The 25,377-nt window shown below is 48.0% G+C and overlaps 1 protein-coding gene across 1 annotated transcript in view; it reads right to left on the bottom strand.

The window, feature by feature from the left end:
- LOC144759213 (uncharacterized) overlaps positions 1-25,377 on the bottom strand; it is a 163,938-nt gene that overhangs the window by 108,994 nt on the left and 29,567 nt on the right. Inside the window, exons 3-5 of the mRNA XM_078646474.1 lie at positions 21,976-22,026; positions 17,298-17,417; positions 4,631-4,698 (exon numbers count right to left, since the gene is read on the bottom strand). The gene's annotated coding sequence lies outside the window, so the exon portion shown is untranslated. The remainder of the gene's footprint in view (positions 1-4,630; positions 4,699-17,297; positions 17,418-21,975; positions 22,027-25,377) is intronic.

Raw genomic sequence — 25,377 nt, 5'->3', positions numbered from 1 at the left:
TTCCTTGGTTTCTTGCTGCTCTTTCTTTCCATTTGTCTTTCTTCTTGTGGGGGCCTGGGGAGGGGAGGTGGGCTGCGGGTGGGGGGTGGTGGTGTGCGGCCCCGGACTGGGGGTAAATGTGCTGAGAGTGGTCTGACTGCTGTGGGGGTTAGGATAGACTCTGTGACACCCTGGCATGGCTGTGAATGTGACTAGTCCTATGAAGGTCATGACCCTCAACGTGAAGGGTCTTAACTTGCCCAACAAGCGCAAACAGGTTTGGCACTGTCTCCTGCGTCACAATCCAGATATCATATTCTTGCAGGAGACCCACCTCCTACAGGCTGACACCGGGCGCATGGCACACCCTAGGTACCCTCTTCAGTTCTGGGCAGCGGCGGACACGAAGACAGCAGGAGTAGCGATTTTGTGCAGGGCTGGCATCAGGCGGGGGAAGACAGGCCCTTTCGGGGTGGCGATGGCCGCTTTCTCAGGGTGAGTGTCGAGGTGGGACGTCACCGTTTCACATTGTGCAACGTATACGCCCCCAATCAGGCGCAGGATCGATACCTCCGGGACCTCTTGCGGGATCATGTACCACAGGGGGGCCCCTCGCTTATTCTGGGGGGGGGGGGATCTGAACATGGTGTGGTGCCTGAAGATGGATCGGAGTGAGGGCTCCTTCAGTGGTGCTGGAGCAATGTCTCTAGCGCTACGCAAGCAGATTGCAGACTTGGGGCTGTTCGATGCGTGGCGTTATTTCTCTCCGGACAAAAGTGAGTACTCATTCTACTCGAGTGCTCATCGCTCCTACTCTCGCATCGATTATCTATTTATATCCCACGACCTTGCCCGGGATATCTTAAGGGTAGAAATGTCCGATATCTCAATCTCGGACCACGCTCATGTGGAACTGCTCCTGCAGGATCCGGGCGCGTGCCCCCCTCGAGAGCGGAGATGGTGCTTGCCGCCAAGTATCCTTCGGGATGCAAGGGATGTTGAGGACATACGTGAGGCCATTACCTCCTACTTTGAGAGCAATGACTTACCTGAGACGCCTTTCCCAGTGGTCTGGGACGCCTTTAAGGCCACGATCCGGGACCATATTACATCCCTTGTGATCGCGAGAACGCGTGAGGCGCGAGCGGTGGAGGATGGCCTGGTGGAGGACCTAAAGAAAGCAGAGGCGCAAGATCAAGGCAGCTCTACTCTGCAGACGAGGCGCCACCTGGCGAATCTTCGAGGCCAACTGCGGTTGTTGCGCACGAATAGGGCGGAAAGATCCCTTTTGGCTTTAAAACAGACACATTTTGAAGGGGGAGACAAGGTTGGGAGACTCTTAGCGAGGAGACTGAGGGTCAGGGCCGCTAAGTCTCACATAGCGAATGTTCAACTATCGAATGGGTCCAGGGTCACGGAGGCTAAGGATAAATGCCGGGCTTTCCGGGATTACTATACCTCACTTTACTCTGTGGAGAAGCCGCCTCCTGAGCTGGTGGAGGAAGTGTTGGAGCAGTATAGTGGGGCAACATTGCACCCCTACTTCGTGGAGCTCATGGAGGAGTCGATAACACAGGAGGAGGTGACCTCGGTTCTTCGAGAGCTCCACCTGGGGAAAACACCGGGACCTGACGGGCTCCCACTCTCCTTCTATCGCATGTACCAGGCTCAGGTGGAGCCCTACCTTCTCTGGCTCTTTAACTCTTTCACTGACGAACAGGGCCCTTCTCCGGATATGGGATTGGCTGAAATTGCCTTAGTCTTGAAGCCTGGGAAAGACCCCACACTGTGTTCGCCATACCGCCCGATAGCTCTACTGAACACCGACTTTAAAATATACACCAAGTTGCAGGCGAGGCGGTTGGACCCCCATATGCCTTACCTGATTGCCCCAGATCAGGTAGGGTTCATACGTGGCCGTCAAGGGGCTGACAACGTGCTTAGGGTGGCTCATCTGGTGGGGAAGGCGCACCACCTGGCCTGCCTCCTCTCGCTAGACGCTGAAAATTTTACCGGGTGGACTGGTCTTTCCTCCGGGCGGTCCTCTGCAAGATTGGACTTGGCCCGAAGATGGTCACTAGAATAATGGCGCCTTACGTCGCACCGAGGGCTAGGGTTTGCGTGAATGGGCAGCTCACAGAGCCGTTTAGTATAGAGAGAGGAACCAGGCAGGGCTGCCCACTCTCGCCTTTACTGTTCGCCTTGGCGATTGAGCCTCTAGCGGACATGATCCGTCGAGCTCCGGACATTCATGGCATCCCCTTAGGTGGCCAGGATCATAAAGTGGCGCTCTACTCGGATGATCTCATTCTCACCCTCAGTAAGCCCCGAGAGTCCTTACCAGCGGTACATTCTACGCTCTGCCTCTTTGTGCGTGTCTCCGGCCTGAAAATTAACCACAGCAAGTCCTGGGCACTCAACCTTACCATCCCCCAAACCGAAATTCCCCCCCTAGAGCAGATGTGCCCTTATCGCTGGACGGAACACCACATTCGCTATCTCGGCTGGCAGCTGACCCCTTCATTGGATGGCTGGTCGCATGTTAATTGGAGGGACTGCCGCAGGTCGGTCCTTGAGGACCTGCGGAGATGGAAATCACTGATACCATCGTGGCTGGGCAGACTCAATGCGATAAAGATGCCCATCCTACCCAAACTTCTTTACTTGTTTCAGTGCCTACCTACCCCCATCCCCTTACATAGTATAAGGAGTTTGCAGAGAGACTTAACCAACTTTATCTGGGGGGGAAGAGGCCACGATTCTCCCAGGCACTCCTTATGGCGCGCGAGACCGTGGTGTGCTGGCATGTCCTAATTTGGTGGACTATTATTGGGCTGCCCATTTACGCTTCGTGATCGAGTGGGGCACCAGAGAGAGTGAAAAGGGATGGCTCCACATGGATAGGGCTTTGACAGGTCATACCATCTGGGACTTGGCGTGGAACCATAAGGCAGGGCGTTCCCCGAGCGCTTACTTGGCGATGCCCACAAAAACAGTGTTGGAAATATGGGACAGGGTAGCGGTGCGTAGAGGTCTCACAATTTTTCCTTCCCCACACACCCCTATTGAGGGGAACCCGTGGTTTCCGCCGGCTTACCGTACTAGAGCCTTCCGTAGGTGGTCTCAGAGTGATTGTAGGGTCCTTACAGACCTCTTTGATGGGGCACCCTTAAGACTTTCGCTCACTGCAGGGAGGAATTTCGACTCCCACCTGAGGCAATATATCCAGCTGCGGCACTGGGTGCTGACAGATGCGACGTACCCGGCGGCTACCCGGGATTTTACCCCGATCGAGCGACTAGCCAGTTCTTGTACCAAAACAAAGGGCTTGATCTCCAAGATATATCAGATTCTACAACACCCTCACGTGCCGCCTTCACAGGCCTATCAACAACAGTGGCACGCTATGTTAGGGGCTGATATCACATCAGCGCAGTGGCTCATTCTGTGGCGGGATATACCTAAAGTATATCGCAGTATACCGCAACAAGAAAACGCATATAAAATGATGACCGAGTGCTACTACACGCCTCAGCAATTGCATAAAATGTTCCCAACCTCTTCTCCTGACTGCTGGAGGTGTCGAGCTGCACCTGGGGACTTTCTGCATATCTGGTGGACCTGCCCCTTGATAACTGTCTTCTGGAAGGAGGTCCTGAGTCACATTAGGGGGGTCCTGGGGTTTCCTCTGCCTGATGCCGCTAGTACAATGTTGCTGGGAGTCAAACCTGCGAATCTGCTGGCGCCGACCCGGAGTGATTGGACAATAGCGCTACAAATGCTGGGTGCTGCCAGACAACTCATTGCCCTGTACTGGAAGAAGACGGAGGCGCCCCCCATTGCTGCGTGGTTTGTGAGACTCTGGAATGTCATTACCATGGAGTTACTTTCAGCTAGATTGCAGTCTCGTAATACACGCTTTAAGGCGGTGTGGCAACCTCTGGTGAACTATTTGTGTAAAATAGAACATGCGCGAAACATGCCCCCTAAGCTTAGGGCGCTGCGTTTAGTGGACGATACTGTGCTTCCTCCTACTTCACACAGGCCTGTGATATAACAGCCCTCGAGTCCGAAATATAGAGCATGGCGAGTGCTCCTGATCTTTTCGAGGCCCGTGGGGACTCTCTCCCCCCCTGCCCCCTTCACTGTTCTCTAGGCCCTTTCTCTCCTCTTTCCTAATTCTTTCCTTTTATTCTTTTCTGCTAGCCTTTCTGTTCTGTTGCCTCCTTTTTAGGCACCTGGTTGCAGTTCGGACCGCTTCGGTCCGGTAGTTCTATTAGTTCTAGTTCCTGGTCTTCATTCGGCCCTAGGGGCCAGGCTATTGTTGGCAGTGACTTTCCGGCATGACGGGGTTTTTTTTTCTTTCAGACGCGGACGGCCCTATTGGGTTGTAGGCGGAACGCTGTGTATAATGATAAGAAGTAAGCACAATATCCATGTTCTATTACTGCATTTCCTCTGACGCGGCCGGCCCTTATGGGGTTGTAGGCTTATCGCTGTGTATATGTCACTTTTCTGCGTACTCCCTGCCTCGGGGGTAAAATAAAAACAGACTTGAAACAACCTCTACCCCCTCCCTTCACATTTATGCATGGCTATTATTTAGCCCTCACATCCTTCCTTGACTAAACCATAAAGCAAAAACACTTACCTGAGTCTTTTCCTTCTGTCTGGGACGACGGCGGCCGAGGCTCACCTAAGGGACTGAAGTGGAAGACCCTGTGGGAAAGAAGAATATAACAGAGACAATCAATCATTGTGATTTCCTGTAATACTAATAAAAAGTGCATACCAAGAAAACATTCAATGCAGTGTGCTCCTTCTTGACCGACTCTTCTACACGAGGAGCTACATACTTTCCCTACAGTGAATGGGAGACAGACACAGCGAGACCAACAAAGACACACACGGGAAAGCATAGTAGGAAAACACTATATACAGTTTTTATATGCTTGCATATGTACATTGTTTTAAAAGATGGTGGAACTATTTATTCTGTGCTTATTTTGCTAATTACTTTTATCTGCTTCTATTATCATTGCAGTTCGGGCTGGACTGTTCCCATGAGGCACAGGGTCAAGACTGATTTGCATATGGCCAGGTCTAAACTGGGGTGGCATGGTGAGCAAAATAATGATGGATTTAACCCACATCTCTGGACTGGGGGTGAATGTTTTGATTTGTTCTGCATTCCGTCCATCAATTGTGTGTCTTTTGCTCTATTATCATTGCAGCACATAAATTCTATACAAGAATTACGATGGTTAAATTAATAATGAAAACGCTAATGATATGTTATTTTAATTTGATATCGCACATGAATTACCACTAAGCAGAAACTACTTTAAGGAGAAATGTAGGATTGGTACGTAGAACCACTCAATCTTTGTGAAGTTGAAAGAAAGGCTCTTGTATAGGTAATGCCTGAAGTTCAGCAACTCTCCTTAGTGAGGTTATCGTTATGAGGAAAGCAACTTTCCATGATAGGAATTGTAACGGACATTTGTGCATTGGTTCAAAAGCAGACCCATTAGCCTTGTAAGGACTATGTTTAAGTTCCACTCTGGAGCAGGGGGAATACTTGGCGGTATAACCCGTTTTAATCCTTCCATGAAGGCTTTAATCACTGGTACTCTGAAGAGAGATAGGTGTTGTCTATTTTGCAAGTGTGCAGCTATGACTCCCAGGTGTAAACAAATGGATGTGTAAGTTAATCCACATTGCTGTAAATGCAACAGATAACAAATGATTCTGCACAAACGCATCAAGATGATTGATATTGTTGTTGTTACAATAGGCAACAAAAAGTTTCCATTTGTAGTAGGCTTTCTAGCTTCCTTGAGTATATTCATACAGTCTGGTGGTAGTTGTAAAAAACCAAATTCTATGACTTCAGGAGCCAAATCGCTAGGTTGAGTTCTCTGGGAATTGGAGGTCTGATTTCCCAACGGCTCCGAGTGAGGAGACCAGATGTGAGATGTAGCTTTTGATGTGGAACCACAGAGAGTTCCAAGGATGAGAGTAGCACGGTTGACAAGAACATGATGGGGCTATTAAGATCAGAGAGGGACATTTGTCTGAGCTTCCAAACTAGTAATGGAATTAGCAGGAGAGGCGGAAAAGCGTAAGCAAATATCCCTGACCAAATCATCCATAGGGCATTGCTTTTGGATGCTGGGTGTGGGAATCTGAATGCAGAGTTTGGGCATTTTGCGTTGTGCACTGTGGCAAACAGTCTATATGTGGAAAACCTCCGTTTTGAACGTAGGGAAGAAGAACTTGGGGATGAAGTTCCCACTCATGTACTTGCTACCTGTGTCTGCTGAGCAGGTCTGCAATCTGATGGTCTATTCCTGGGAGGTGTTCTGGTAGGAGATAGATTTTCTGGTGAATTGGCCAATCCCAAATGCTTTGTGCAAGGTGCGACAGCTGGAGAGAGTGAGTCCCTCCCTGTTTCTGTAGGTAGTCCATTGCTGTCATGTTGTCCGTGCGAACTAAGACAGTCTGGCCTACAAGTTGGGTGAGAAAAGCTGAGTGCTAGGAACATTGCTAGAAGTTCCAGGTAGTTGATGTGGAGTCGTTTGTGTTTGTCCGACCGCAGCCCCTGGACTTTGTAATGTTGAAGATGGGCACCCCAACCGGTTACTGTGGAATCGGGTCTATGAAAGGCCGCCCTTTTGCTAAGTTTTGAGGGTTCCACCACTGCAGCGAGCAATGGTTGCCGCTGTCTACCAACACTAGGTCAGGGTCGCAAATTGCGAGGCTCATTAATATTAATGAGCCTCCCGCAATATGCAAGCCCATTGGGAATGCCAGCCCTACCAGGGATGGTGGCCTGCTGGGCTCAGCAGACCACCATGTCTGGGACTGATTTTTAATAAAGCAGCTTTTTTTTCCTTTCTTTTTATTTTAAATGTAGCCCTTTTTTCTTAAAGGCCCTTAGTCACAAAGTGGAAGGGGTACCTTGGGGACCCCTTCGAAATTGCGATGCATTACCACCCTCTTGAAGAGGGTGGTAATTTGCAAGTGATTTGCGACCGCAATTGTGGTCACAAAACATTCACACATAGCATTGCGGACGCAATTAGGAAGGCAATGCCCCTTCCTAAATACGACTCGCAATTCCTAAATAGCGAGTCACAAATAAACTGCGACTCGCTATTTTGGAATTGAACATGGCCAACGGTGATTTTGCATGTGCAAACGGGTTCGCAAACCCGTTTGCGCATGCAAAATCACGTCGTACATCTGGCCCCCTGTGATTGATTCCACTGACTCGCTAGACATTGTTGCAGAGGACGCATGTGAAGCCTTGCTTGAGGTACGATTGCAACGCAGGATGCCATCATTCCCAGCAGATGCATGAAGACTTTGGCTGGTAATGATTGGTTGGGTTGAAATTGTAATAGTGTGGCCTGGATATTGTGAATCCTGGCTATATTGGGAGTGGCTAGAGCATTGAGAGTGTTGTTGGAAGCTCTCAGATAAGATTGCACTTGTGCCGGAAACAGGTGAGATTTTTGTGCAATTATTGTAAAACCCAACTGGTGAAGTAGATGTACTGTTGTCTGATTGTGTCCTTGGTGAGAGAGAGGATGACCTGGGTGTCGTGGGCGTAGGATACTATACTGAGTCCGTGCTGTTTGACGATGGTGACGAGGAGGGCCATGTAGATGTTGAAGAGCGTGTGGCAGAGCGACGATCCTTGTGGTACTCCGCAGTTGATTTCTGTGGGTTTGGAGAGGAAGGGTGGCAGTCTGATTCTTTGGGTTCTGCCGGTGAGGAAGGAGCGGAGCCAGTCAAGGGCGGTTCCCTGTATGCTGGCGTCGTGGAGTCTGCCGATGAGTGTGCGGTGGGAGACTTTGTTGAATGCCGCAGAGAGATCGAGTAGGATCAGAGCTCCAGTGTGCCCTTGGTCGAGGTGGATGTTGTCTATGGCAGCGAGGAGAGCGGTCTCGGTGCTGTGGTAGGCTGTGGAATTTGGATTGGGAGGGGTCGAGATGGAGTTTTCTTCGATTAATTTTGTTAGCTGGGCATGGACGATCTTCTCTGTGACTTTGGTCATGAAGGGGAGGAGGGAGATGGGTCGGTAGTTCTTGAGGTCGGTGGGGCGCTGAGGGCTTCTTGAGCAGGGGTCTGCCTTTGGATTTGTTTCCTCTATATCCTCCTCTGTAGAAACCTCTAGAGGAAAAGGATTGGATGTTACCTTTGTAAGAGGAAGCATTTGAGTCTGAGGATGTTGTTTTGGACCCTGCTATGTAAAACGAGCGGTGAAAGGAGCCTCTATTGGGTGGGGACTGGAGTGCTCCAATGGATTTTGCTACTTCAGTGTCCTTTTTCTTCTTTTCTAAGGATCGGTCAACTACTGGACCAAGCAGGTGTTCTTTGTCAAAGGGAGTGTTCAAAACGGGCTGTTGAACCTCAGGCTTAAATCCTGAGATCCTAAGCCATGCACGCCTTCTAAGGAGAATGCTGGAATTGATCTCCCGAGCTGAGATCCTAAGCCATGCACGCCTTCTAAGGAGAATGCTGGTATTGATCTCCCGAGCTGAGATCCTAAGCCATGCCCGCCTTCTAAGGAGAATGCTGGTATTGATCTTCCTAACTGAGATCCTAAGCCATGCACGCCTTCTGAGGATAATGCTGGTATTGATCTTCCTAACTGAGACGCTAAGCCATGCACGCCTTCTAAGGAGAATGCTGGAATTGATCTCCCAAGCTGAGATCCTAAGCCATGCACGCCTTCTAAGGAGAATGCTGGAATTGATCTCCCTAGCTGAGATCCTAAGCCATGCACGCCTTCTGAGGAGAATGCTGGTATTGATCTCCCGAGCTGAGATCCTAAGCCATGCACGCCTTCTGAGGAGAATGCTGGTATTGATCTCCCGAGCTGAGACCCTAAGCCATGCACGCCTTCTAAGGAGAATGCTGGTATTGATCTCCCGAGCTGAGATCCTAAGCCATGCACGCCTTCTGAGGAGAATGCTGGTATTGATCTCCCGAGCTGAGATCCTAAGCCATGCACGCCTTCGGAAGAGAATGCTGGAATTGATCTTCCTAGCTGAAACCCTAAGCCATGCACGCCTTCTAAGGAGAGGGATGGTGGCCTGCTGGGCTCAGCAGACCACCATGTCTGGGACTGATTTTTAATAAAGCAGCTTTTTTTTCCTTTCTTTTTATTTTAAATGTAGCCCTTTTTTCTTAAAGGCCCTTAGTCACAAAGTGGAAGGGGTACCTTGGGGACCCCTTCGAAATTGCGATGCATTACCACCCTCTTGAAGAGGGTGGTAATTTGCAAGTGATTTGCGACCGCAATTGTGGTCACAAAACATTCACACATAGCATTGCGGACGCAATTAGGAAGGCAATGCCCCTTCCTAAATACGACTCGCAATTCCTAAATAGCGAGTCACAAATAAACTGCGACTCGCTATTTTGGAATTGAACATGGCCAACGGTGATTTTGCATGTGCAAACGGGTTCGCAAACCCGTTTGCGCATGCAAAATCACGTCGTACATCTGGCCCCCTGTGATTGATTCCACTGACTCGCTAGACATTGTTGCAGAGGACGCATGTGAAGCCTTGCTTGAGGTACGATTGCAACGCAGGATGCCATCATTCCCAGCAGATGCATGAAGACTTTGGCTGGTAATGATTGGTTGGGTTGAAATTGTAATAGTGTGGCCTGGATATTGTGAATCCTGGCTATATTGGGAGTGGCTAGAGCATTGAGAGTGTTGTTGGAAGCTCTCAGATAAGATTGCACTTGTGCCGGAAACAGGTGAGATTTTTGTGCAATTATTGTAAAACCCAACTGGTGAAGTAGATGTACTGTTGTCTGATTGTGTCCTTGGTGAGAGAGAGGATGACCTGGGTGTCGTGGGCGTAGGATACTATACTGAGTCCGTGCTGTTTGACGATGGTGACGAGGAGGGCCATGTAGATGTTGAAGAGCGTGTGGCAGAGCGACGATCCTTGTGGTACTCCGCAGTTGATTTCTGTGGGTTTGGAGAGGAAGGGTGGCAGTCTGATTCTTTGGGTTCTGCCGGTGAGGAAGGAGCGGAGCCAGTCAAGGGCGGTTCCCTGTATGCTGGCGTCGTGGAGTCTGCCGATGAGTGTGCGGTGGGAGACTTTGTTGAATGCCGCAGAGAGATCGAGTAGGATCAGAGCTCCAGTGTGCCCTTGGTCGAGGTGGATGTTGTCTATGGCAGCGAGGAGAGCGGTCTCGGTGCTGTGGTAGGCTGTGGAATTTGGATTGGGAGGGGTCGAGATGGAGTTTTCTTCGATTAATTTTGTTAGCTGGGCATGGACGATCTTCTCTGTGACTTTGGTCATGAAGGGGAGGAGGGAGATGGGTCGGTAGTTCTTGAGGTCGGTGGGGCGCTGAGGGCTTCTTGAGCAGGGGTCTGCCTTTGGATTTGTTTCCTCTATATCCTCCTCTGTAGAAACCTCTAGAGGAAAAGGATTGGATGTTACCTTTGTAAGAGGAAGCATTTGAGTCTGAGGATGTTGTTTTGGACCCTGCTATGTAAAACGAGCGGTGAAAGGAGCCTCTATTGGGTGGGGACTGGAGTGCTCCAATGGATTTTGCTACTTCAGTGTCCTTTTTCTTCTTTTCTAAGGATCGGTCAACTACTGGACCAAGCAGGTGTTCTTTGTCAAAGGGAGTGTTCAAAACGGGCTGTTGAACCTCAGGCTTAAATCCTGAGATCCTAAGCCATGCACGCCTTCTAAGGAGAATGCTGGAATTGATCTCCCGAGCTGAGATCCTAAGCCATGCACGCCTTCTAAGGAGAATGCTGGTATTGATCTCCCGAGCTGAGATCCTAAGCCATGCCCGCCTTCTAAGGAGAATGCTGGTATTGATCTTCCTAACTGAGATCCTAAGCCATGCACGCCTTCTGAGGATAATGCTGGTATTGATCTTCCTAACTGAGACGCTAAGCCATGCACGCCTTCTAAGGAGAATGCTGGAATTGATCTCCCAAGCTGAGATCCTAAGCCATGCACGCCTTCTAAGGAGAATGCTGGAATTGATCTCCCTAGCTGAGATCCTAAGCCATGCACGCCTTCTGAGGAGAATGCTGGTATTGATCTCCCGAGCTGAGATCCTAAGCCATGCACGCCTTCTGAGGAGAATGCTGGTATTGATCTCCCGAGCTGAGACCCTAAGCCATGCACGCCTTCTAAGGAGAATGCTGGTATTGATCTCCCGAGCTGAGATCCTAAGCCATGCACGCCTTCTGAGGAGAATGCTGGAATTGATCTCCTGAGCTGAGACCCTAAGCCATGCACACCTTCTGAGGAGAATGCTGGAATTGAGCTCCCTAGCTGAGATCCTAAGCCATGCACGCCTTCTAAGGAGAATGCTGGTATTGATCTCCCTAGCTGAGATCCTAAGCCATGCACGCCTTCTATGGAGAATGCTGGTATTGATCTCCCGAGCTGAGATCCTAAGCCATGCACGCCTTCTGAGGAGAATGCTGGTATTGATCTCCCGAGCTGAGATCCTAAGCCATGCACGCCTTCGGAAGAGAATGCTGGAATTGATCTCCCGAGCTGAGACCATAAGCCATGGACGCCTTCTAAGGAGAATGCTGGTATTGATCTCCCGAGCTGAGATCCTAAGCCATGCACGCCTTCTATGGAGAATGCTGGTATTGATCTCCCGAGCTGAGATCCTAAGCCATGCACGCCTTCTGAAGAGAATGCTGGTATTGATCTCCCGAGCTGAGACCCTAAGCCATGCACGCCTTCTAAGGAGAATGCTGGTATTGATCTCCCTAGCTGAGACCCTAAGCCATGCACGCCTTCTAAGGAGAATGCTGGTATTGATCTCCCGAGCTGAGACCCTAAGCCATGCACGCCTTCTAAGGAGAATGCTGGAATTGATCTCCCGAGCTGAGATCCTAAGCCATGCACGCCTTCTAAAGAGAATGCTGGAATTGATCTCCCGAGCTGAGATCCTAAGCCATGCACGCCTTCTGAGGAGAATGCTGGTATTGATCTCCCGAGCTGAGATCCTAAGCCATGCACGCCTTCTGAGGAGAATGCTGGTATTGATCTCCCGAGCTGAGATCCTAAGCCATGCACGCCTTCTAAGGAGAATGCTGAAATTGATCTCCCTAGCTGAGACCCTAGGCCATGCACGCCTTCTGAGGAGAATGCTGGTATTGATCTCCCGAGCTGAGATCCTAAGCCATGCACGCCTTCTGAGGAGAATGCTGGTATTGATCTCCCGAGCTGAGATCCTAAGCCATGCACGCCTTCGGAAGAGAATGCTGGTATTGATCTCCCGAGCTGAGATCCTAAGCCATGCACGCCTTCTGAGGAGAATGCTGGTATTGATCTCCCGAGCTGAGATCCTAAGCCATGCACGCCTTCTGAGGAGAATGCTGGTATTGATCTCCCGAGCTGAGATCCTAAGCCATGCACGCCTTCGGAAGAGAATGCTGGAATTGATCTTCCTAGCTGAAACCCTAAGCCATGCACGCCTTCTAAGGAGAATGCTGGTATTGATCTCCCGAGCTGAGATCCTAAGCCATGCACGCCTTCTGAGGAGAATGCTGGTATTGATCTCCCGAGCTGAGATCCTAAGCCATGCACGCCTTCTGAGGAGAATGCTGGTATTGATCTCCCGAGCTGAGATCCTAAGTCATGCATGCCTTCTGAGGAGGATGCTGGTATTGATCTCCCTAGCTGAGATCCTAAGCCATGCACGCCTTCTGAGGAGAATGCTGGTATTGATCTCCCTAGCTGAGATCCTAATCCATGCACGCCTTCTAAGGAGAATGCTGGTATTGATCTCCCTAGCTGCAGTGTCTTCTGTGTCTAGAGCACATCTCATTGAGGACTTAGAAATGAGTCTCCCCTCTTCAACTAACTGCTGTGCCTTAGTTTTGTGTTCGTCTGGGAGATATTGGAGCAGTTGCTCCATCTCATCACAGTGTGCCCCGTCGTACCTAGCTAGTAGGTCCTGTGTGTTTGCGATGCGTCAATGGGTAGCGGCTTGAACAGCTACTCGTTTCCCCGAGGCATCTGTAAGTTTGGATTCTTTATCTGGGGAAGTGCATCCCCACAGGTTTGCGAGTTAGCTCTTTTGCAAGCGCTGGACACTACTAGAGAGTCAAGAGGTAATTGTCCCTTAATAAACACAGGAGCTGATGGTCATTGTTGATATTTTTATCTAACCTTGGAGTTATAATACATGCTCTGACAGGGTCTTTAAAGATATCATCTGCATGCCTCATCATGCCTTCAAGCATAGGGAGTGTTTGACTTGACCTGTGCGTAGACTCAAGTGTTTCAAATAGAAAGTCCTCCTCTAATGTCTCTTTATGTAATGGTACCACCATGATACTCTGCTGCTCTGGCAATGAGCTGTTCATAAGCCATATTATCCTCTGGTGGTGACGGCTTTGCTGGGTAAAAGTCTGGCTCATTGTCTACTGGAGGTCAATGGTGTAATCATTCCACAGGTCTGCAGGCAAATGAGTATCATCATCACCTTGTCCACATCTGGATATGGATGTGGAGATCCCTGAGGTGTTATGTGTAAGGGCTCTTCAATTATTAACTGTGGAAAAGAAGGTGGAGGTGGGGAGGGTTGTGGAGCAGGATAAACATGGCTAGTAGCCATCTCCTTCTTCTTTAAGGGAATCTTATCAGAAGTGTCCTCTCCAGGATGCTTGTGTTTCGCTGGATTTATGTCCAGTATCAGGATTCATTACAAATTTATTTTGTATGGGATCCAATTTGGCCTTAAGGACGTCTAAAATTGGTTCTGGAAGCTCGAGAACATTGTCCTCGGATTTCGGCTAGTCTTTAGAATGTTTCGGCTCAGAAGCGAGATTGTGTTTCGAAGCGGAGGGTTTTGGCTCCAAAGCATGTTTGTGTTTCGCAGAGGAGGGTTTCGGCTCCAAACCAGATTTGTCCTTGGAGCCTGATGATTTCGGATCCGAAGGTAATTTCTTCTGACTCGATCCGGAGCTGGAAGGCTTGACGGTTTGTTTTGGTGCCGAGGGACGTGGGGTTGGAAACAGTGTCTCTGTGCCGACTTTGGCCAGAAGGCAGAGGTGGTGCCGTAGCCTTATGAGTTTTAGAAGAGGATTTAGGGGGCAAGGGTTCTTCGGTACTCAGGGCACCATGTCCCGAAGGCACATCTTGGGACTCTAGATAGATTTCGAGCTCGGAATCAGACTCTGGAATCGAGAGGGCCTCTTCTTCTACGGAGGTTGCTTCTATCTCTTCTTGGTCAGATTCGTCTGCAAAGATATGCAGTGTGTTGAATGCTTTTGCGCTGCCTCTCTCGTCATCGAGCCTGATGATCGGGTAGAGTCCTCTTGGACCGAAACGACTTACAAGCGTCGCAGTCTTCCTCCTTGTGCTCCGGAGAGAGGCATAAGTTACAAACTTGATGTAGGTCGGTGCGAGGGTACTTGGTGTGGTACCAAGGAAAGAAATGGAATGGAGTCCGTTCCATTTGTAGAAGGCTGGCCCTACGTAGCCCGACGGTTGTCCGCAAGGTTTTCTATCGAAAATGGATAGTTTGGCGATTGATCTGAAACGCAGAGAACAAAGAAATGCATACTGAATCAATACTGTCGAGGGTAGAGTGGACTGCGCACCGAGGGGAACCCGAAGAACGGTTTCGGAGCGCAGCAATACACATCCAAACCCGTTGGGGGTAAAAAACAATCGAACAATGGAGTCAATGCCCATGTGCACTATCATCGAAAGGAGGAGTCACCTTACCTCGTGACTGGAAAGACTTCGTCAAAGAAAAACAACTTGCAAACATCCGGACCCAACACAAGATTGCAGGAGTATGCAAAGCATTTACTTCTACAGCACACATGCCTCAAACATAGGATTAATGGCCCCAAATCCCTGCCGTGGTATCTTGTCATGTTGTGGCTGAGTGCGGCATGTGATGTGGCAGGCTATAGTGCCTGGTGTGATTTGGTCATCTTTTACAAGGTGGAGTGCTGAACGGTTAGGCAAATTTTGATTTTCTTTGTTTTTGGGATCATGTGATATAGTGCGGTACCTACCGTATGATGTAAATAAATTACATTGCTAATATACCATAAGGATGTGGGGTGAGTGTTATTAGGGCCTATGCCTTGCTGATTATATGCAGAATAACAGGTCTGGGAGGTCACTACTGACTAGAGGAGGTTAGCAGCTACACAGGCCTTGGCCATTGATCCTATTGAGGATAATATGTGACGGGCACTGGTGACTGGAGCTAGCTAGCAACAACGCAAGCCTCTGGTATACAATATTGACTGGAACTGGTTGGCAGTAGAGTTGACCTCTGGTTTTGAATATTTGCAGGATTTAAGGTACAGGGGTCACCACTGACTGGAGTTACTTGGCAGGATAATAGGTCTCAAGGGGCCAATACTGACTGAATCTGGTTAGTATGATCACAAGTCCCAAGGTGCTACTAATGACTCAAGTTGGCTAGAATGATAACAGGTCCCTGGGCCAGTACTAACAGGAGCTGGCTAGTAGGCTTACATACAGGTCCAAGGGGCCACTACTGACTGAAGCGGCTAAAAGAATAACAGGCCCAAGGGTGGTGGGGTGCGAGTGGCACCAGTGACCGGAGTTGGCTAGAAGCATTGACAACCTTTGGTATTGATTAAATGCAGGATTCCAGGTCACAGGTGGCACTGCTGAATACAGCTAGCTAGCAGTAGTGGTGGACTCTAGGAAGAAGGAATTGAGAAAGCATAACTGGATATACTGGTTTCTTCAATACCGATAATTGGTTACACATGAATGCCACAACGTGCATTGATATATTACATCACCAAATTACAATATTCTTATATTAATTTGATGTGTCTGTTCGCCTTAATATGCCTGCAAAGTTACATGATTCTATTAGGGCCCAGAACCATTTTATTTAGTGAAGTCCATCGGCACACTTTCCTGCATCTTGTAGTAAATTGAATATTGACAAACAGAAGTGTTATGTCCAGAAACAGTGAATTCTGCAGCTTGTCTGTGTATCTTTTATCTGCACCTCACGGACTCCTCACATTCCTCTCGAGAGAAGATCCTGCCTCCTACTCATTAGTGTTGTTTCAGTAACTGTTTCTATCACGTGTTCATGTTTCATTGACTTGTATTAGGAGAAAAGTGTATATAAATACATTGTGTAGCATTAGCATTATATACGCCAACTTGCTTTAGGGTGGATGCTCTCGCCCATTGCAAAGACAATTGTCACTTGGTAGTTTGCTTGGCCTTTTGCTATTTTTGCATTAAATGTATGATAGATTTGTTGGCCTCCAGGTGTGTTGTGTTTTATTTTACATAGCACAAGAGATGCTGAGGAAAATGACAGTCCAGTATACACATTCTTCATATAAATCAACTCACAGTATACTGTTCTGGAGGTTCAGTCCCACAGACATTATCTCTAACTGAACACCAGTTGCCCTCTGAAGCGGCGTCCTCTTTATTGGATAAGTCAGTATGTCCTAATTTTAGGAAGGTTACCGTATCTAGTGCACTCTGTTAGACAGTGCTTACCTGTGGTAGTAAGAAGTTAATAGGCACCTTATCACCTATGCACAGTGCAGGGCTTTGAGTTACAGAGCTCCTCACGCTGTGGAGAAGATTAGGTCATATTTACCCATTTTCCCATATTTGGTCCTGATGAAATGCCAATAGATTGCTCCATGACTACAGAAGGCATGAAAAAGGTTGACCTGAAGAATAGACCCCAGCTTACCAGCAGGTCCATAGGTGATCGATACTTTCACACAGTGATAGGGGTCATTAGTTCCTCAATTTCTCTGCCACCATTTTTAATCTCAACATGGACCAGGAAGATCACATTAACTATATTGTAGCAAATGGTCAATAGTTGATCTTATATTCAGACTTTCACCAATCTCACATCTTATGACACAATATCCTCTGTCCTACTATGCGCATCCGGCGTACTTATTAAAAGATCTCTGACAAAGTGCCCTCTTGTGGTGCCAACCAGGCATTGTAGCGCCGGCCTGGTCAGGAGTATAGCCCAATGATGAAGCATGTCACCTTCAGGTGAGTGAACGCAACTTGTCTTAAAAGCACATGCTTCCTAGGGTGACTGCGTTCAGTTACAGATAATGTTTCTGGGACTGAACCTCCAGAACAGTATACTGTGATTTGATTCTGTTTTATTTTAGCAAATGTACATAGCAGATATTAGTGCTTGCTTGTTTCACAAAAATTATCCGATACCTGCCTCGGAGCGCACTTCTTACAGACGAGTATGGGGTTAGCATGATGCTGCTACAAGGTCCTTACCTGTGCGAGTTATCGGGAACGATGCAGGAGGCAGACCCAAACCAGCCACACATGGAGATCAATGACAAATACTGAAGAATTAACTGAGCTTCCAAGCTGGTGACCATTACTTAATTGACCCTGAAAATAAAAGACACGTTTTAGTATTCTGGTGACTCATGACCATAAAAAACAAAGGTTATAAATTCAATATTGTGTCAAATACTTAAAAAATGGAACTGGATGTGCTGATTCGGATGTTGCCCCAGGTCATGCATGACACCTTCCGCCACTATTGCTTATGGGACTTTTAGTTTTGTTTTTCTCATTAAAAGGATGGGCTCTAAAGTCCCAGTGTTCTAAGCGATGTTGGTCAAAATCAGAGGCCGGAGTGAGGGTGAAGCATGACACTGCTCTGCTTAGCAGTGAGATGAATGACAGTTCCCCAGTCCTTCCATTCTTTGATCTATAGAGGCTGTCGGCCATTCATATTTCTTTGAAACGAGAAAGAAACTTTTATTGCAGATTGTGTCACAGAAGAGATAAAACCCATGGACGTGTTCAATTAACTACTGACAAACATGACTAATCAAGATCATGAGTTTCTGGAAAACTATTAAGCACCCAATCAGAATCAGTCGTCCTTCACACCCAGGAATTCTTGAGGTTTTGGAGAGGGTGAATTGCACGTGGTATAAGAGGAACACTACATCGACTCAAAGCTCACTTCTCAGGGATGTACTGAAATGCCAGCCTCATGGCACACTTAGCCAGATCTTCACCTCCTCCTCCTCAAACTGTTGACCAGCTAACAGGGCAAATGAGCCTGCAGCAAAGCATCGCTGGCTTGGTTCCACACCGGACCAGGCAGGGTGGTCAACTCCATACTCCTCCAAGTCAGCAAGCACTCTGGTCGAGCCAGTCTTAACCCCACATGGATGTTCCCCATCACAACTATTTTAATAGTACTAAGTTATGTTTCTGCCAAATGTACGAGTCAAAAAATGAAAGGCTTTACATGAAGTGCTGAAAGAGAAATCATTACGTTTTTCAATATTTCTGAGTCTGCCACAGTACACAGGAGCATTATTTCTCTACAGCAGCAAATCATGTATGTTATGTTATGTTATGTTAGGGCTATTTGTATTGCGCACGGCTGCTCCAGCGAAGGAGCGTCCCGGCGCACCGACAAGGTGGCGAACACAACACAACAGAAAACAGAAAATATTATTTAAAAATGGGGGTATGGATTTTAACATAACTCAGAGAACAGAAGGGTTTTAGCGGCCTTGCGGAAGGAAAGCAAGTCGCCAAGGGTCCGGAGTTTCAAGGGGAGAGCGTTCCAGAGCGCGGCTGCCCGCACCCTAAAAGAGCGACCCCCCGCCCGACTGAGTTTGAACCGAGGGGCTGCCGCTAGTTCTTGGTCCAACGAACGCAAAGTGCGGCCCGGGATGTAAGAGCACAAAAGTTGGCACAGTAAGGGAGGCGGTAGGCCCTTCAGAATCTTGAAAGATATGCACAGTACTTTAAAATGGATCCGCTGCCTAACGGGTAACCAATGCAAGGCTCGCAAGGTTGGACCGGCCGAGCAAAACCTAGGAAGACCTACGATTGCTCTGGCCGCTGCGTTCTGCACTCTTTGAAGTCGGGTTAGCTCGGCCTGGTTTAACCCTATGAAAAGGGAGCTGGCATAGTCCAGCCGAGCCAAAACCGTTGCTTGTACCACAAGTTGACGGGTTGCGGCATCAAAATATTTAAGGGCAGGTCGCAGATTGCGCAAGATGCCAAAGCAGCACGCCGCCGTCCTTTTAGTGTGACCAACAAAGTTGAGGGAAGGGTCCAGCCAGACACCAAGATTTTTGATCTCCGCAACCGGAGTGGGGGTGGGACCCTGTGGTAAATAAATAAATAATACCCTATTTTTGACTAGACATATATCATAACAGATAGCTCAATAAATAAGAGTCAAGATTCGAGGTAGTAGGAGTTTTGCAGGTTTAATACAGCATAAGGACAGGAACAGGACAACCTGCATAGGAATAGGATGACAGGGCCCAGCAGCTGCTGGGGCTGGGTCTGGGATGAGCGCGCTAACTTTTAATAACAATACATGAGCATATATACATAGCGCAAACACATAGCATTACATTGCAGTAGGCGTAGCAGTGGGTGGAGCAGAAGGCGTGACGCGTAGCAGTCGCGAAAGATAAGAGTAAAAAGAAGGTGTAACTCAGACATGTGATGCAAACGTAACAGAATATGTCATGAATGGGGCGGAAACCATGGAGGGGGCTACCTAAGGAGCCGGGACCTCTAACCTAGTGGTGCGCGCAAACTGGCAATGACGTATTACTAGGAGAAGCTGGGGGCTATGAACTCTGTGCTAGGAGCAGAGACTAAAGTCTGGAGGGTCGGAGCGACATGTACCTAAACAGTATCTAGTATCTGATGTTTAGGGAACATGTTGATATAAACTAGAAGTCATGAGGGGAAAAGCTAACTGACTCTAAGACTGGAGCATGCATTTATTCTACATGTAGTGCGTGATGAAGAATATTAAATGACCATTAAATACAGTATTTCTCTTAACATGGAGCCGCATAGGCTAGACAATGACGGAAACTATTGATGCAGTTCAGTAGCTTAGGAATGCAGAGAAGGAGGACTGAACTGATAACTGGAATCATAACATACTTTTGGCAGACTCAGAGGCAGAGCCAAGCTGCACCGGGCACTGCGAGGCAGGAAGTAAGTGAAAGGTCGAGGATACAGGTGGGGGCTGTATCGCTCCTCAGCGAGGCTTCAGGAGACAGGAGCTGAATCTGATGTCCGGGCCCTTTTGAGGCCTAGAAACGGGGACTTTATAATGAAATAACGTGCACACTGAGAAGCGTGGCAACATTACTTTACATAAGCCTGATATTCGTAGTATTCACGGGGACTGGAAACTGGCATACTAGAGGAGGACACAACTATAATTGCGTCATTAATCGGACATGGGGAATAACATATGCATATTGGTCATGCACACATAACATATGATGGATGACACGTAGGGACACAGAACATGGCAAAATTTACTTTTCCACAACCCAACTCAGGGGGCCACCAGGTATCTCCCCAAAGGTCCGTCCGCTTCCCAAAGACCATCACCTCCGTTTTTTTGGCGTTAAGTTGGAGACAGTTGGACGTCATCCAACCAGCCACCGCCCTAAGTCCTTCTCTGAATCTTGGGGCATCCACCCCAGAGTCCCCGCTGATCGTGACCGCTAGCTGGGTATCATCTGCGTATGACACCATGGTCATACCACAGAGCTTCACCACCTCAGCCAGCGGCCTCACGTAGATGTTAAACAACGTGGGACTCAGCGAGGAACCCTGCGGAACCCCAAGAGACAGAGGATGACATTTGGACTGATAGGGCGGGGACGCCACACAGAAGGAACGATCCCTGAGAAACGAACGAAACCACTGGTGTGCAGTGCCAGTCACCCCTATCTCCTCCAGCCGCTGCAGGAGAATTTCATGGGAGACCGTGTCAAAGGCGGCGCTTAGGTCTAACAAAACAAGCGCCGCCGTTTGACCTGCATCCAGAACTGCCCGCAGGTGCTCGACCATAAATAACAATGCTGTCTCCGTACTGTGGCCGGCCCGAAAACCATTCTGGGTGTCGTCCAGAATGTTGGCACGCGACAGATGATCAGTGAGGGCGGTGTTAACATGCACCTCCGCGAGTTTGGCTGGCCACGGGAGAAGCGAAATCGGGCGGTAGTTCTCCGATTTTAAGGGGTCGATAGATGGTTTTTTCAAAATGGGCATAACTACCGCATGTGCCCTGTAGAAAGCATGTTTGAATGAAACATGGAAGCATTGCAGCCAAAGAGCTGTGGCGCAACATCATAGCAGAGTGCAAGATAACTTGTGTTATTATTCCAGCAGAAAGAAATGCCATTCCTAATGTGTACGGCATTTTAAAGACAGTGCCAGGAAAATGTACGGTCAGTGTTGTTCTTATGCCAGTTAAAAGACTATCTCCATTAATGTGTCAGGAAATAAAATTCCATGAGAAATCCTACTTGTTGGCAGGGTGCTGCATGCCAGTATATTGCAGGTTACTTCCAGCATAATCTGATTTATACATACATACTCCAGGGTGCTGCCAGCTATCAGGTCTGCACACAGCAGTCTGGAGCCACTCAGGAAGGAGGTAAGCTGTTCATTTCATCTTAAGCCCTTAGGTTACATTCACAACCTGATAGACCCGGAGAACTTTATCCTCGCTCTAACTGCGCCGAGCAGATAGACGTAGCCCATCATAGGCTGTGTTGTGTGCTGGGTGATGCCTGGGATCTTATTATCGTTGGCGGGAGGATGAATCTCTGATAGAAGCTGCTACAAGAAGAGCAGAGAAACAGGATCACAGATCGCCACAGAGTGACAACTGCCCAGAGCTGAAGAAAGAACTCTGGAACAGCAAACCTCCTACACCCTGGAGATTTTCCAGGATAAGAAAATGATGGTAATGAAATGCAAACTGCAGCATTAAGGTCACACACTACAACATCATTCCCTTTAAACCAAAGGTAACAGCCTACAAGACAAAACTAAACAAAAAGCAACAAAACTAGAAAATGCATTTCTAAATGCTGCAAAAGAGAAACAGTTAATACAAATGAAAAATATTAAACTTTGTTGGTACCTTAGTAATGTGCTTACTTCTGGGCTTCACTCCATCTGCAGCATTAACGCTCTGAAAGGAGAAATTACTGCTGTGAGTCTCAGAGTCTTCAGTATTCCTGGTCTCAGTCACGAAGACTGTGGTGTTGGAAGATAACTTTCTCTTATTTCGCTTTATAGTTCCACCAGTCACGCCATTTCTTTTAGCAGACACGCTACTGTCGGCAGCATCACAACTTCAGGCAGATCAGCAATGCGGATCTCACCACTCACACTGGGTGAATATTCAACAAGTACGTCTCAGCTTACCAAGCAGAACAAAAGAATCGGGTCTCATAACCATACCCAGAGCCACAGGTAGCTCTGCCGCCACTTGAGTGCACCCAAACACCTCAGCACTTACGCACCAGTCCCAGAGGAGACCATCTGTGAAGTCCGTGTTAACTTGCACCACTCCTGGGTCAGCAGAAGCAGCATCATGGACAGCGTCTAACACCGCTACCACAAACATTCATGAGCATCCAAATCCTCGTCACCCGAACTACCCAAAAATGGCTTTCTAGATAAGCAGCCAGCCCTGTAGTTTCTGCCTCTGTGTACTAATTTGATGGCAAAGTTGTAATTTTAAAAACACTCTTAGCAACATGACACCATTAGCATTAAGGTTTCAAAGCAAAGGGCTGTGTTTACTTTAAAAGATGAATGGCCCCAGACCTCTTCTGGACAATAACAAGCATTTATTTGCAATGCAATAGGTCTCGCGATTGCGAGATTTAGGGCTATTGGCACTGTAAATGACAAGGCCTTTTATTTACGTTTTAAAACAAAAACATAAATAAAAGCAATTGTCATTTACAATGCCAATAGCTCAACCTCGTGTAAATGCGAAACCCCTTGCATCGCAAATGCTTGTATGTTGTGAGCCCTGCTGGATGCTCCGCGTTTCATTCATGCAGGGGCAGGGTTCTCTTCACACCTCACGCGAGTTCAAGCATCTGCAATTATTGTGCAGATGCGGTGATTAGGATAAGGGAAAGAGTTGTCAGCAAAGGAAAGTTGATCACGGCCACAAACCCTGCCCTGCCCAGTCTGCCGTAACTGAAAGGGATGCGGGGGTCATATTTCCCCTTCAGCCCACGGCCCCGCCTCTGGACTTGAGCTGCACCACGGTTTCACACCCCGAGGGAGTGCGTTTCCCACCTGTAAGTGGTAAAATGGCACATTTTCAAAAGGATGATGGCCTCCTGGGGAGGCCAGCCGTAGTTAGAAGGCCGCGAAGCCCTGGGTAGCTGCCCACGCCTAGCGCCGGCCCTGCCAGGGTTCCTGCCCGGTGGATATCTTGCCCCTTCATCTCTTACCGTACCTCTCACGTGGACTCAACTGGTATTAAAAATACCCCTGGCCTCATTCACGTGAGGGGTCTCGCCTGAGTATGACACCACCTTTAGACAGCTGGTCTCCCGCCTCCTAGCCAGGGCTCCCCCTAGAGCTGACCTACCCGCTGCTGGCCACAGAGGCACATAATCCTCTGAACCTAGTGTCCCCTTGCAACTCTGTCCTCTTGAACTGTGTACCCGCTGTGTTATAATTTGTAATTGCTGGCAGTCTTGCTGCATTGCTTGCCATCTTTTTGTCCTCGTAGCCCTGATTTATGTTTTGCTTTGCCGCTCTTCCGTTCCTTGTATTCTTACTTTCTTATTGTACTTTGCACTTACCAAAATAAAACCCTTCATTTAAAAGAAGAGAACAGACTATCAACTCGGGACAAACATAAGGGTATATTATATTTTCAAAGAGGTAGAAATGTTGGGTAATGCCGTCATACTGGAGAATGATCCAATGTGACATGAACAACGCATTGCTATAGTGGCGGTCGGAGTGAGGCAGGGTTGGAGGGCCTGAAAGAAGAATAGAGAGTTTGAACAAGCGAACGCACAGAATCACAGCGCTCCTCAGCAGAGAATTTGGATATTCTTAGCAGCATCCCAACCCTTTCCTTTATTTAAAATACATTTTCCAGTTTTAAGAGCGCGCGAACGTCAGATGAGTACACTGAATGTCTTCTTACACCCTATTCTCTTTCTTGTTACACCCTATTCTCTTATGAGATATTCGATCAGCCTCGCAGAGATTGGGAGTTAATTTTAAACAAAGCGTTTTTTTTTTGGTACAACCTAATATCAGAAACAGTCTTGTGTAGCTTACAGCAAGTGAATGCGCTTAACAGACTCATAACCACAGGCTAAGAGTTGTAAGCGCCACCTGCAGTGTAGCATCCCGCCCCAAACCACGCCTACTATTGAAGCAAAGTATGCAAATCTACAATGAATGGCGAAACTGCACTGCAATTTTATCTGTGGAGCACCACTAAACAAGCATTGGCATAGCCAATAGGTCTCGCCTTTGGGAACTTATAAGTGTTTAGCCAGAGATATTGACTTTACCTATGTCTTTAAACTGGAGTCAAGCTATCCAGGCTGAAGAAAGCTGATAGCCAGAAACCGGTCCTTGGATGCTTGATTCCGGTCTAGGAAAGACATGGCTTGGTAGTTCGGGCTGGACTGTTCCCATGAGGTACAGGGTCAAGGCTGATTTGTATATGGCCATGCCTGACCTGGGGTGGTGTGGAGTGCAAAAAAACGATGGATTTAGGCCCAGATCTTTGTACTGGGGTGAATGTAAGACATTTTTCTACATTATGTCCATCAACTGTGGTTTGTACAGAAGTTTGCAGCATGCTGAAAAGTTATAATAAAGAAGCATCAGAAGCATTTTTGTTACCTTAGATATGACCAAAAAAGCATTATGTACAGCTAAACAACCATATTATAAAAGTATTAAAAATAATGTCTTGAGTTTGTGTCGTCCTTTCAATGCTGGCAACTTGTATCTGCCTGTCCCAATGGTTACTTGCTGTGTTTTTATTTGTTATGGGGGCATAAATAACAGGAGGGTGAAGGTCAGTCAGTCAGTCAGTGCGAGTGAGTGAGAGAGTGAGTCAGTCAGTGAGAGTGAGAGAGCTATTCAGTCAGTGAGAGGGTGAGAGTCAGTAAGAGAGTCAGTCAGAGTCAGTAAGAGTGAATCAGTCAGTGAGAGTGAATGAGAGTGAGTCAGTGAGAGTGAGTGAAAGAGTGAATCAGTCAGTGAGAGTGAATGAGAGTGAGTCAGTCAGTGAGTGAAAGAGAGTGAGTCAGTCAGTGAGTGAAAGAGAGTGTGTCAGTAAAATAGTCAGTCAGTGAGAGTGAGTCCGTCTTTAAGCAAGAGTCAATCTTTATGCGAGAGTCAGTCTTTTAGTGAGTCAGTCTTGGGAACCATACACGGCTGTGCTCGGTCAGCTGGGAAGCGCTGGAAAGGAGGCAGATGGAGGCTGCGCGCGTGCACGCTCGCGTGAACGCAAGCGTTAGGACTCAAATATGCAAATGGC

The sequence above is a fragment of the Lissotriton helveticus genome, chromosome 1_1, assembly GCF_964261635.1.
Source record: "Lissotriton helveticus chromosome 1_1, aLisHel1.1, whole genome shotgun sequence".
Taxonomy (NCBI): Eukaryota; Metazoa; Chordata; class Amphibia; order Caudata; family Salamandridae; genus Lissotriton; species Lissotriton helveticus.
This window is presented reverse-complemented; position numbering and strand designations above follow the sequence as displayed.